Genomic DNA, 11670 nt, shown 5'->3' on the forward strand with positions numbered 1-11670 from the left:
CAGGACATGTCCTGATGAAAAGACAGATGGGTCTTAAAACGTCGACAGCACCTACAGAAGAGGGCCACCTGTTTTTTTCCTGAGGGGCTGTTCAGCTCGGTATGGGAAGGTGTTAGGGGGCACCAGTCAAAATTTTGCCTAAGGTACCAAATGGGCTAGGGCCGGCCCTAGGGTGCAGGGAGGGGGGTTAGGTTTAGGCACCCCTGGGGGGAGGTTAGGGTTAGGCACCACCCTGGGAGGGTTAGGTTTAGGGTGCGGGGGGTAAGGTTAAGTTTAGGCATTTCATACCCAACCCCACCTAGACAGACCAATACCCCTTGGTCTGTCCTGGCACTAAAAGGTAACTATGGGGGTGATTCAGTTTTGGATGGAATTACAAAGCTGCAGCAAGCAGCTCTGCAATTCCCTCCTTGCTAATATTCAAATGCAGCAGGTGTATAACACCCCCTGCTGCATTTGCGATCCGAGGTCAATGTCACGATCCGAGGACTGCGAACAAGGTCGCAAGCTGGAATCACCATTGTGACCATTGGTCGCAATGGTGGATGGCACCGGGTCGCCGGCCAGCTGAGTAAGCTATGGCTTACTCAGGCTGGCTGGCTTGCGATGCCAGGAAACTGCGCCCGTAGACGCAGTTTTTTCACCTTGCCACTCCCGAAAAATTGGGCTGACATGCCTCCTGTTTCCGGGAATGCTTGCCGTCCCCACCCCCGCACCGCCCCTTAAATGCCTCTGCCTGTCAATCAGGAAGAGGCATTACACAGGACCCGTTTTGCACATCGCAATCAGGAATCTGCATTCAGCATTGCACATATACGTGGTTAGGGTTAAAGTTAGGCTGAAATAACAAAAAAATCCTGTCAACCAAAATAGTACATGTCTTCAGAAAGATGGTAGACCTCATGACCATGTCAACCGTTTTACTGGCGACATTCAGACCCAGTCGACCTTCTGGTGTCGATCTTTATACTATCTACTTTTTATACCACACCCAAATGAATAAATAAATAATAGCCAAATAATCAGAAGTTAGAGGACTGTAAATATTTCAGTGGCTTTATTATGAAGATGTCCACATGCTGCAAACACCTGTAATCTTAAAATCACCGGGGGCATACTTGGGGACCCCCCTGGAGTCTATTACGCTAGTTTTTAAGTTTGGCCCCCAACTTTTTTTCCCCAAAATGAAAATATTTTTTTTTGAGTCTTCTTAACTTTTTTTTAAAACTGTTTGTGACACTGTTTACCTTTGGGGGGCTGTCCCAATGGTGCAGGGTGGTTTCTGCAAGTTTGCACCCCAAAACCCCAATTCTGCACTTTTTCCGCCTAGTTTCATAGTGAAATCTTTTTCACCTATTCCAATGCATTGACTTTCCGCAACGACGAAAAGTCTTTGGAATTGAATACGGGGATAAGTTTTTGACTGGCGAAATGACGTCACCGGCTAATTGAATATGCCCCTTTGAATGCTAAGCTCACAAAATAGTTATTTGATATTTGGTTGCCAATAAATCAAATAGATCACTTACAAGAAAATGAGCATGTGCTTTGCAGTTCTAACCCATTTATGGCAAGTCATGAAAGTCAGAAAGACCTTGAGACTACAGAAATATTTTGCAGAGTTTAATCAGCTCCCCTCCCACAAAATACTTTTCAGCTTCCTGAATTCTTCAAGACTAAAAGTCTAAAACCTAAGAAACTCTGGATCCTGATAAAATACTAAGGAGTATAAACGCAAACCCAATTGTATAGATTGTAAGCTTGCGACCCTCTTACCTTTATTTCTGTCTGTTACTACCCAATTTTGTTCTATTAAAGTTATTTCCAATTGTAAAGTGCAACAGAATATGCTGAGCTATATTATAAACTGTTAATAAATAAAATAATAATAATACAATATATATTTCTTGTCAGATCAGAAAATGTAGTAATGTACCGATCGTAGATATTGAGGGAGAGATTCAATAATGGCCAAATAATGGCACATTTCCTTGCTGTGAATAACCTGAATTTGATCTTTGTAGCTTTGCATGTTGTCAACAACACACAATGTGGACAAGTAATAGGGGAGGGAAAGAAACCGACTCAAGTCAGAAACTTGCATTTTTCCGGATGTCCATGCATACAACAAGTAACACTAAAGTCACCCTGAATATACTGTAGCATGTAAAATCACTATAACTCCAGAGTTTATGATGCCAATGACTGTTGCCCAAGACCCCGCACCCAAGTCCTGTACCAATGGCAGATCTAAAAAACCATAAATGAAAAGATCCGTTAAACTTACAAACTCTGACACAAAGGGGTATACTCTATTTTCTAAAGTGCAGGGTTAAAGAAATTCAGTTGTTGCCTATAGCATCAGATTCTACTTATCATTTATCTAGCACATTCTAGATAGTGGTGGTAAATAAGCGGCTTTTCAGCTGTTGTTGAACTACAAATCCCAGCATGGCTTGCAAAAGTTTTAGCATGACCAAATAGCAAAACTATTGCAGGGCATGCTGGGATGTGTAGTACTGCAACATCTGGGGGGCCGCTTATTGCCCACCCCTATTCTAGAAGATAATAGCTAGAATCTGACTAGTTGCTATGGACAACATCACCAAATCTATAAACTTGTACTTTAGTAAATATACCCCAAAGAGAGAAACAAATTCCATTGCCCCTTAGATCCTTTAAACTAGTTAATTTTAATGTACATTAATCACACACTAATTTCTACGATTTCAAAACTGTACATATTTATCTTTATAACCCAGTATTATATCTATGCTTCCTTATAAAATAAAGTTAGAATGCACTGTACTGTACATCCAGTGAGCTTCACAAATAAGAAACAATTTTTTTGAATTGGGTTCTGTTTATAAAGATTTATTATAGATGAGTATAAAAAATTTTAAATTAAATGACAACTACAGTATGATAAGTAAACATGCCCTAGTACAGTTTGCAGTACAATGTGTAGAAAAGGACAATAATACCTGTGGACGAGCAGCATTAGGTACACCCGCCAAGCTGCTAATTGTCCCAGGGAATTTCTTTCAAACGTGGAGAACTAGGTGATATAATTTATAAATTCCAACTTAATTATACTAGGGGTGTGCACCGGCCACTTTTCGTGTTTTGTGTTTTGGTTTTGGATCTGGATCTTTCTTCGTGTTTTGGATCTGGATTGGTTTTGCCAAAACCACCCTTCCGTGTTTTGGGTTCTGGGTTTTGTGTTTTGGATCTGTATTTTTTTTTTAAAAAGCATAAAAACAGCTAAAATCACAGAATTTGTTGGTTTCTCTGCTCCTATGCTATTATTAACCTCAATAACCTTAATTTCCACTCATTTCCAGTCTATTCTGAACACCTCACACCTCACAATAGTGTTTTCATGTCCAAAAGGTTGCACCGAGGTAGCTGGATGACTATGCTAAGCGACACGAGTGGGCGGCACAAACACGTGACCCATCTAGGAGTGACACTGCAGTGGCAGACAGGATGGCAGTTAGAAAAACTAGGCCCCAAACTGTACATAATGCAAAGAAAAAAAAGAAGTGCAAGATGGAATTGTCCTTGGGCCCTCCCACCCACCCTTATGTTGTATAAACAGGACATGCACACTTTAACAAATCAATCATTTCAGCGCCAGGGTCTGCCACACAACTGTGGCTGAAATGATTGGTTCGTTTGGGCCCCCACAAAACAAGCTGGAAATTAATGTGTCCCTGCACAAACTGGCTCTACGGAGGCAAGATGTCATCCTCATCCTCCTCATCCACCGATTCCTCACCCTCTTCAGTGTGTACATCCTCATCCTCACAAAGTATTAACTCGTCCCCACTTGAATCCACCACCACAGGTCCCTCTGTACCTTCTGGAGGCTGGTCTCCCTGGAAGAGCTGATAATTCATTTTGATGAACATCATCTTCTCCACATTCTGTGGAAGCAACCTCCTACGCCTTTCGCTGACAAGGTTCCCGGCTGCACTAAACACTCTTTCGGAGTACACACTGGAGGGGGGGCAACTCAGGTAAAATAGAGCCAGCTTGTACAGGGGCCTCCAAATTGCCTCTTTTTCCTGCCAGTACAGGTATGGACTGTCTGACATGCCTACTTGGATGCTGTCACCGATGTAATCCTCCACCATTCTGTCAATGGTGACAGTATCATATGCAGTGACAGTAGACATGTCAGAAATTGTTGCCAGGTCCTTCAGTCCAGACCAGATGTCCAAACTTGGTCCTGCCTGCCCTGCATCACCGCCAGCGGGTTGCTTAGGATACCTAAGTTTTTTCCTGGCAGCCCCAGTTGCGGGAGAAAATGAAGAAGGAGCCGTTGACGTGTCACGTTCCGCTTCAGCTGACAGTGTGTTCACCAGCAGGTCTTTGCACCTCTGCAGGCTTGTGTCGGCCGGAAAGAGAGACACCACATAGGCTTTAAACCTAGGATCAAGCACGGTGGCCAAAATGTAGTGGTCTGATTTCAACAGATTGACCACCCTGGAATCCTGGCAAAGCGAATGAAGGGCTTCATCCACAAGTCCCACATGCCGAGCGGAATCGCTCCGTCTTAGCTCCTCCTTCACTTTCTCCAGCTGCTTCTGCAAAAGCCTGATGAGGGGAATGACCTGACTCAAGCTGGCTGTGTCTGAACTGACTTCACGTGTGGCAAGTTCGAAGGGCTGGAGAACCTTGCACAACACGGAAATCATTCTCCACTGCGCTTGAGTCAGGTGCATACCCCCTCCTTTGCCTATGTCATAGGTGGATGTATAGGCTTGTATGGCCTTTTGCTGCTCCTCCATCCTCTGAAGCATATAGAGGGTTGAGTTCCACCGCGTCACAACCTCTTGCTTCAGGTGATGGCGGGGCAGGTTCAAGAGTGTTTGCTGGCGCTCCAGTCTTCGGCACGCAGTCGCTGAATGGCGAAAGTGGCCAGAAATTTTTCGGGCCACCCAAAGCGTCTCCTGCACGCCCCTGTCGCTTTTCAGAAAATTCTGCACCACCAAGTTTATTGTGTGAGCAAAACATGGGACGTGCTGGAATTTGCCCAGATGTAATGCCCGCACAATATTGGTGGCGTTGTCAGATATCACAAATCCCCAGGAGAGTCTAAGTGGGGTAAGCCACTGGGCGATGATTTCCCTCAGTTTCTCTAAGAGGTTGTCGGCGGTGTGCCTCTTACTGAAACCGGTGATACACAGCGTAGCCTGCCTTGTAACGAGCTGGCGTTTCTGAGATGCTGCTACTGGTGACGCTGCTGCTGTTGCTGCGTAAGGTGATACATCTACCCAGTGGGCTGTCACAGTCATATAGTCCTTAGTCTGCCCTGTTCCACTTGTCCACATGTCCGTGGTTAAGTGGACATTGTGTACAACGGCATTTTTCAGGACACTGAGGACACTTTTTCTGACGTTTCTGTACAGTCTCGGTATCGCCTGCCTAGTGAAGTGGAATCTAGACGGGATTTGGAACCGGGGACACACTACCTCCATCAATTGTCTAAATCCCACTGCACTAATGGCGGATACCGGACGCACGTCTAACACCAACATAGCAGTCAAGGCCTCAGTTATACGTTTTGCTTCAGGATGACTGCTGTCGTACTTCATCCTCCTCGCTAAGGACTGTTGGAGGGTCAATTGTTTAGTAAAAGTAGTGGTGTTCCTACTTCCTCTCTGGGATGATGAACGACTCCCAGCAGCAGCAACAGCAGCAGCGGCAGCAGTAGGCGTAGCAATGCAGGATCCTCCAGAGGAATCCCGGATAGGAGAGTCAGTCATGCCAGTGACATGGCCTGCAGGACTACTTCCGATCCTGACTAAGGAGGAAATTGACGAGGAGGGAGTTGATGGTGTGGTTTGCAGGCGCTTGGATACAACAGGACAACGGGATTTAGGTGTCCCTGGACTGCTTACGGTCTTAGCCAAAGTTTCTGAACTTGACAGTAACTTTTTATGAACGCGCTGCAGGTGCCGTATAAGGGAGGATGTTCCTAGGTGGTTGACGTCCCTACCCCTACTTATTTCACCTTTACATATGGTACATATGGCAAGACAGTTGTTGTCCGGATTTGGATAGAAATATTGCCAGACCAAAGAGGTGGAATGTTTGGTCTTCTGCCCAGGCATGACCGTGATGGGCTTTTTCATCCCACGGACAACAACTGTCTCCCCCGGAGCCTGATTTAAACAAACCACATCACCATCAGAATCCTCCTCGCCAACTTCCTCCTCAGCGCCAGCTACACCAGTATCCTCATCCTGTTGTACTTCAACAGTGACATCTTCAATTTGCATATCAGCAAGTGGACTGTGGGTGCTCCTTTCAGCACTTGCAGGGGGCGTGCAAATGGTGGAAAGAGCCACCTCTTCCCGTCCAGTGCTGGGAAGGTCAGGCATCGCAACCACCACCACACTTGGACTCTCCTTGGGGATTTGTGATATCTTCTTAGAAAGCACAGTTCTTCGCTGTGCTTTTGCCAGCTTAACTCTTTTGATTTTTTTAGTGGGAGGAGGGCTTCCATCGTCATGTGAAGCTGAACCACTAGTCATGAACATACTAGGGATCGACCTTAGCCGTTCCTTGCCACTCCGTGTCGTAAATGGCATATTGGCAAGTTTACGTTTCTCTTCAGCTGATTTAAATGTCTTTTTCAAGGTCATTTTCCTGAACTTTGCCATTTGGGATTGTATGTGCCCTCTACTATGACATTGGGCATCGGCCTTGGCAGACGACGTTGATGGCATGTTATCGTCTATGTCATGACTAGTGGCAGCAGCTTCAGCACTAGGAGGAAGTGGTTCTTGATCTTTCTCTATTTTATTTTTATCGGAGAAAGTTTGGTCCTCCATTTATGTTATATCGATTTGATATATACGTGCGGCTAAACACAGAAAATAATTTTTTTTTTGGTTTGGACTGGAGTGTACTTTGTGGGTTACAGCACCCTTTAACGGTCAAGCCAGCCGGCCCTTTACTTATGACACAGGCGCACGCTTGGCACTACTTTGTTGATGCACGTGCGGCTACTGCGCACACAATTCACAAACACAGAAAATAATTTTTTTTTGGTTTGGACTGGAGTGTACTTTCGGGGGTTACAGCACCCTTTAACGGTCAAGCCAGCCGGCCCTTTACTTATGACACAGGCGCACGCTTGGCACTACTTTGTTGATGCACGTGCGGCTACTGCGCACACAATTCACAAACACAGAAAATAATTTTTTTTTGTTTTGGACTGGAGTGTACTTTCGGGGGTTACAGCACCCTTTAACGGTCAAGCCAGCCGGCCCTTTACTTATGACACGGGCGCACGCTTGGCACTACTTTGTTGATGCACGTGCGGCTACTGCGCACACAATTCACAAACACAGAAAATAATTTTTTTTTGGTTTGGACTGGAGTGTACTTTCGGGGGTTACAGCACCCTTTAACGGTCAAGCCAGCCGGCCCTTTACTTATGACACAGGCGCACGCTTGGCACTACTTTGTTGATGCACGTGCGGCTACTGCGCACACAATTCACAAACACAGAAAATAATTTTTTTTTGGTTTGGACTGGAGTGTACTTTCGGGGGTTACAGCACCCTTTAACGGTCAAGCCAGCCGGCCCTTTACTTATGACACAGGCGCACGCTTGGCACTACTTTGTTGATGCACGTGCGGCTACTGCGCACACAATTCACAAACACAGAAAATAATTTTTTTTTTGGTTTGGACTGGAGTGTACTTAGGGGGTTACAGCACCCTTTAACGGTCAAGCCAGCCGGCCCTTTACTTATGACACAGGCGCACGCTTGGCACTACTTTGTTGATGCACGTGCGGCTACTGCGCACACAATTCACAAACACAGAAAATAATTTTTTTTGGGTTTGGACTGGAGTGTACTTTCGGGGGTTACAGCACCCTTTAACGGTCAAGCCAGCCGGCCCTTTACTTATGACACGGGCGCACGTTTGGCACTACTTTGTTGATGCACGTGCGGCTACTGCGCACACAATTCACAAACACAGAAAATAATTTTTTTTTGGTTTGGACTGGAGTGTACTTTCGGGGGTTACAGCACCCTTTAACGGTCAAGCCAGCCGGCCCTTTACTTATGACACAGGCGCACGCTTGGCACTACTTTGTTGATGCACGTGCGGCTACTGCGCACACAATTCACAAACACAGAAAATAATTTTTTTTTGGTTTGGACTGGAGTGTACTTTCGGGGGTTACAGCACCCTTTAACGGTCAAGCCAGCCGGCCCTTTACTTATGACACAGGCGCACGCTTGGCACTACTTTGTTGATGCACGTGCGGCTACTGCGCACACAATTCACAAACACAGAAAATAATTTTTTTTTTGGTTTGGACTGGAGTGTACTTTGGGGGTTACAGCACCCTTTAATGGTCAAGCCAGCCGGCCCTTTACTTATGACACAGGCGCACGCTTGGCACTACTTTGTTGATGCACGTGCGGCTACTGCGCACACAATTCACAAACACAGAAAATAATTTTTTTTTTGGTTTGGACTGGAGTGTACTTTCGGGGGTTACAGCACCCTTAACGGTCAAGCCAGCCGGCCCTTTACTTATGACACAGGCGCACGCTTGGCACTACTTTGTTGATGCACGTGCGGCTACTGCGCACACAATTCACAAACACAGAAAATAATTTTTTTTTGGTTTGGACTGGAGTGTACTTTCGGGGGTTACAGCACCCTTTAACGGTCCAGCCAGCCGGCCCTTTATTTATGACACAGGCGCACGCTTGGCACTACTTTGTTGATGCACGTGCGGCTACTGCGCACACAATTCACAAACACAGAAAATAATTTTTTTTTTGGTTTGGACTGGAGTGTACTTTCGGGGGTTACAGCACCCTTAACGGTCAAGCCAGCCGGCCCTTTACTTATGACACAGGTGCACGCTTGGCACTACTTTGTTGATGCACGTGCGGCTACTGCGCACACAATTCACAAACACAGAAAATAATTTTTTTTTTGGTTTGGACTGGAGTGTACTTTCGGGGGTTACAGCACCCTTAACGGTCAAGCCAGCCGGCCCTTTACTTATGACACAGGCGCACGCTTGGCACTACTTTGTTGATGCACGTGCGGCTACTGCGCACACAATTCACAAACACAGAAAATAATTTTTTTTTTGGTTTGGACTGGAGTGTACTTTCGGGGGTTACAGCACCCTTAACAGTCAAGCCAGCCGGCCCTTTACTTATGACACAGGCGCACGCTTGGCACTACTTTGTTGATGCACGTGCGGCTACTGCGCACACAATTCACAAACACAGAAAATAATTTTTTTTTGGTTTGGACTGGAGTGTACTTTCGGGGGTTACAGCACCCTTTAACGGTCAAGCCAGCCGGCCCTTTACTTATGACACAGGCGCACGCTTGGCACTACTTTGTTGATGCACGTGCGGCTACTGCGCACACAATTCACAAACACAGAAAATATATTATTTTTTTAGCACTTGGGGGGAGCACCCCTGATGGACAGAGCACCCCCTGGACAACACTACAGCACTCCTTTAGGACTGGGACACTGCACAGGACTTTGGAGTGGACACAGCCCCTATGGAGAACTGACTGCACAACACAGTCCAGCCAGCCCCTATGGACTTTGAAGTAGTGGACACAGCCCCTATTAACAACAGCAGCACAACACAGCCAGCCCCTATGGACTTTGAAGTAGTGGACAACAGCAGCACTACACTACACTACACTACACAGCCCTAACTCCCACCCTCCCTCTTCACTGTCCACAGCCGAGTGAGAAAATGGCGCCGACGCGGGTACCTTATATAGGATCCAAAACCCGCGAGACTCGGAAGGCGGGATGATGACGTTTTGCCTCGATTTCAGATCCGAGTCAGGCGGGAAAAGTCGAGCCTGACTCGGATCGGACTCGGATCGGGGGGGCTCGGGGGGGTTCGGATTTCAGAAATCCGAACCCGCTCACCCCTAAATTATACATATATAGCATTACTATTTGCGACTATATACATTATCTATATTGATGACGACGGGGCTTGTTAGCCCAGATATGTTAAATAAAACTTTTTTCATCTGATTGAAAATCCTGCAGTGCCGTGTTGAGTTTTGCCTATGGCATTTCATGGTCATTTTGTATTACTTTTACCAAGGGCACGCAGGCAGTTGTATTTCTATTCAAGTGAGTGCCGGACCTATTGCATCTATCTATCTATCTATCTATCTATCTATCTATCTATCTATCTATCTATCTATCTATCTATCTATCTATCTATCTATCTATCTATCTATCTATCTATCTATCTGTCTGTCTGTCTGTCTGTCTGTCTGTCTGTCTGTCTGTCTGTCTGACTGTCTGTCTGTCTATCTATCTATCTTATATATATTATATATACTGTTACTATTTGTTAATACAGTATATATATATATATATATATATATATTATATATATATATACAGTATATATTATATATATATATATTATATATATATATATATATATACACACACATATGCATATCACTACTATATTATATATAACAATACTATATCATTACAGTCTCAAGAATAATTGTTGAGCTATCTCTTGTATTAATTCACAATTTAGTAAAATAAAGAAAAAGTCCACACAAAGAGACACGCAGAGAACAAAGATTAGGAAACATAAATCTCATAGAGCTGTATCAGAACTGCAACTGAAATTACAATTACCATAGCAGTGACACATATTCAACACACAGAATACTTTCACAATCATTTCTGAACAGTAGTTATAGAATAGATATATAATATAATAGTAGCAAACATTTTTAGATGAACTAAGTGATTTTTCCCCTTTAAAGTCAGATTAAACAAATTATTGTGCAAATTGTTTTCGGAAACATTTAGGAGCACCTACCAGCGTGTGTGTTCCTGAAGCTGCTGTGAAGACTGGGCAAGAACAGGTTCACCAGCATTTACCTAATCAAACTGGAAAGTCTAAAGACAGTACTTCTTTTGTATCTAATGACTAAATTAGGAATACAGGGCCTCATTCAGAGGCTGCTCCATCGTGCGCATGCGCGAGACTCGTATAGCGACGGGGAAGCCGTCGCTCCAGGTCTCGCACCAAAGGGGGCGTGCTGTCAATGGTGAGTGACAGCACGCCCCATTTGGTGGGCGTGCCGGGGCGTGGCTGGTCAGACGGAGGCGTTCCCATGGGAACGCCTACCGTCTGGGGCCGACCACACTGACATCACTAGTGATGTCAGTGGGAGTGTTTTTGGCTCTGATAGAGCCAAAAGCACTCCAGGCTTGCGGCAGACGAAACCCTACCACATCGCGACCATCTTTTAGGACGCTCGCATAAGCTGTGGGTCGTCACCCACAGCTATGCGAGCGACCAGGAGGCCGCTCCAATTTCAGCTAGGACGGCCCTGATTCAGAGCGAGCGCTCTCGTCAGAGCGTCCGGCTCTGAATCAGGCCCACAGTTATAGAGCTTTCAATTACCAAGCAAAGCATAAATACAGAAATTTCAGGGGCAAACGTACAAAATACTACAATAGCCCCCCTTTCTTTAGCTCAGCACTGCAAAATAAACAATACAGTGTGCACACACTTGTTATAGCCTTAAACAAATGGGGGCCGGTCTGTTGAGGGGGTGAGTGTGTAGATGAGGGCAGTATATTCCCTCCTTTTA

At 45.4% G+C, this 11670-nt stretch overlaps 1 protein-coding gene across 1 annotated transcript in view; it reads right to left on the minus strand.

Moving 5' to 3' along the window:
- The window catches only part of LOC148525251 (4-galactosyl-N-acetylglucosaminide 3-alpha-L-fucosyltransferase FUT6-like), a 98106-nt gene extending 87191 nt beyond the window's left edge, over positions 1-10915 (minus strand). Inside the window, exon 1 of the mRNA XM_088471056.1 lies at positions 10890-10915. The gene's annotated coding sequence lies outside the window, so the exon portion shown is untranslated. The remainder of the gene's footprint in view (positions 1-10889) is intronic.
- Between the last annotated feature and the right edge of the window lie 755 nt (positions 10916-11670).

Source organism: Taudactylus pleione, unplaced genomic scaffold (assembly GCF_031769625.1).
Source record: "Taudactylus pleione unplaced genomic scaffold, aTauple2 ptg000109l, whole genome shotgun sequence".
Taxonomy (NCBI): Eukaryota; Metazoa; Chordata; class Amphibia; order Anura; family Myobatrachidae; genus Taudactylus; species Taudactylus pleione.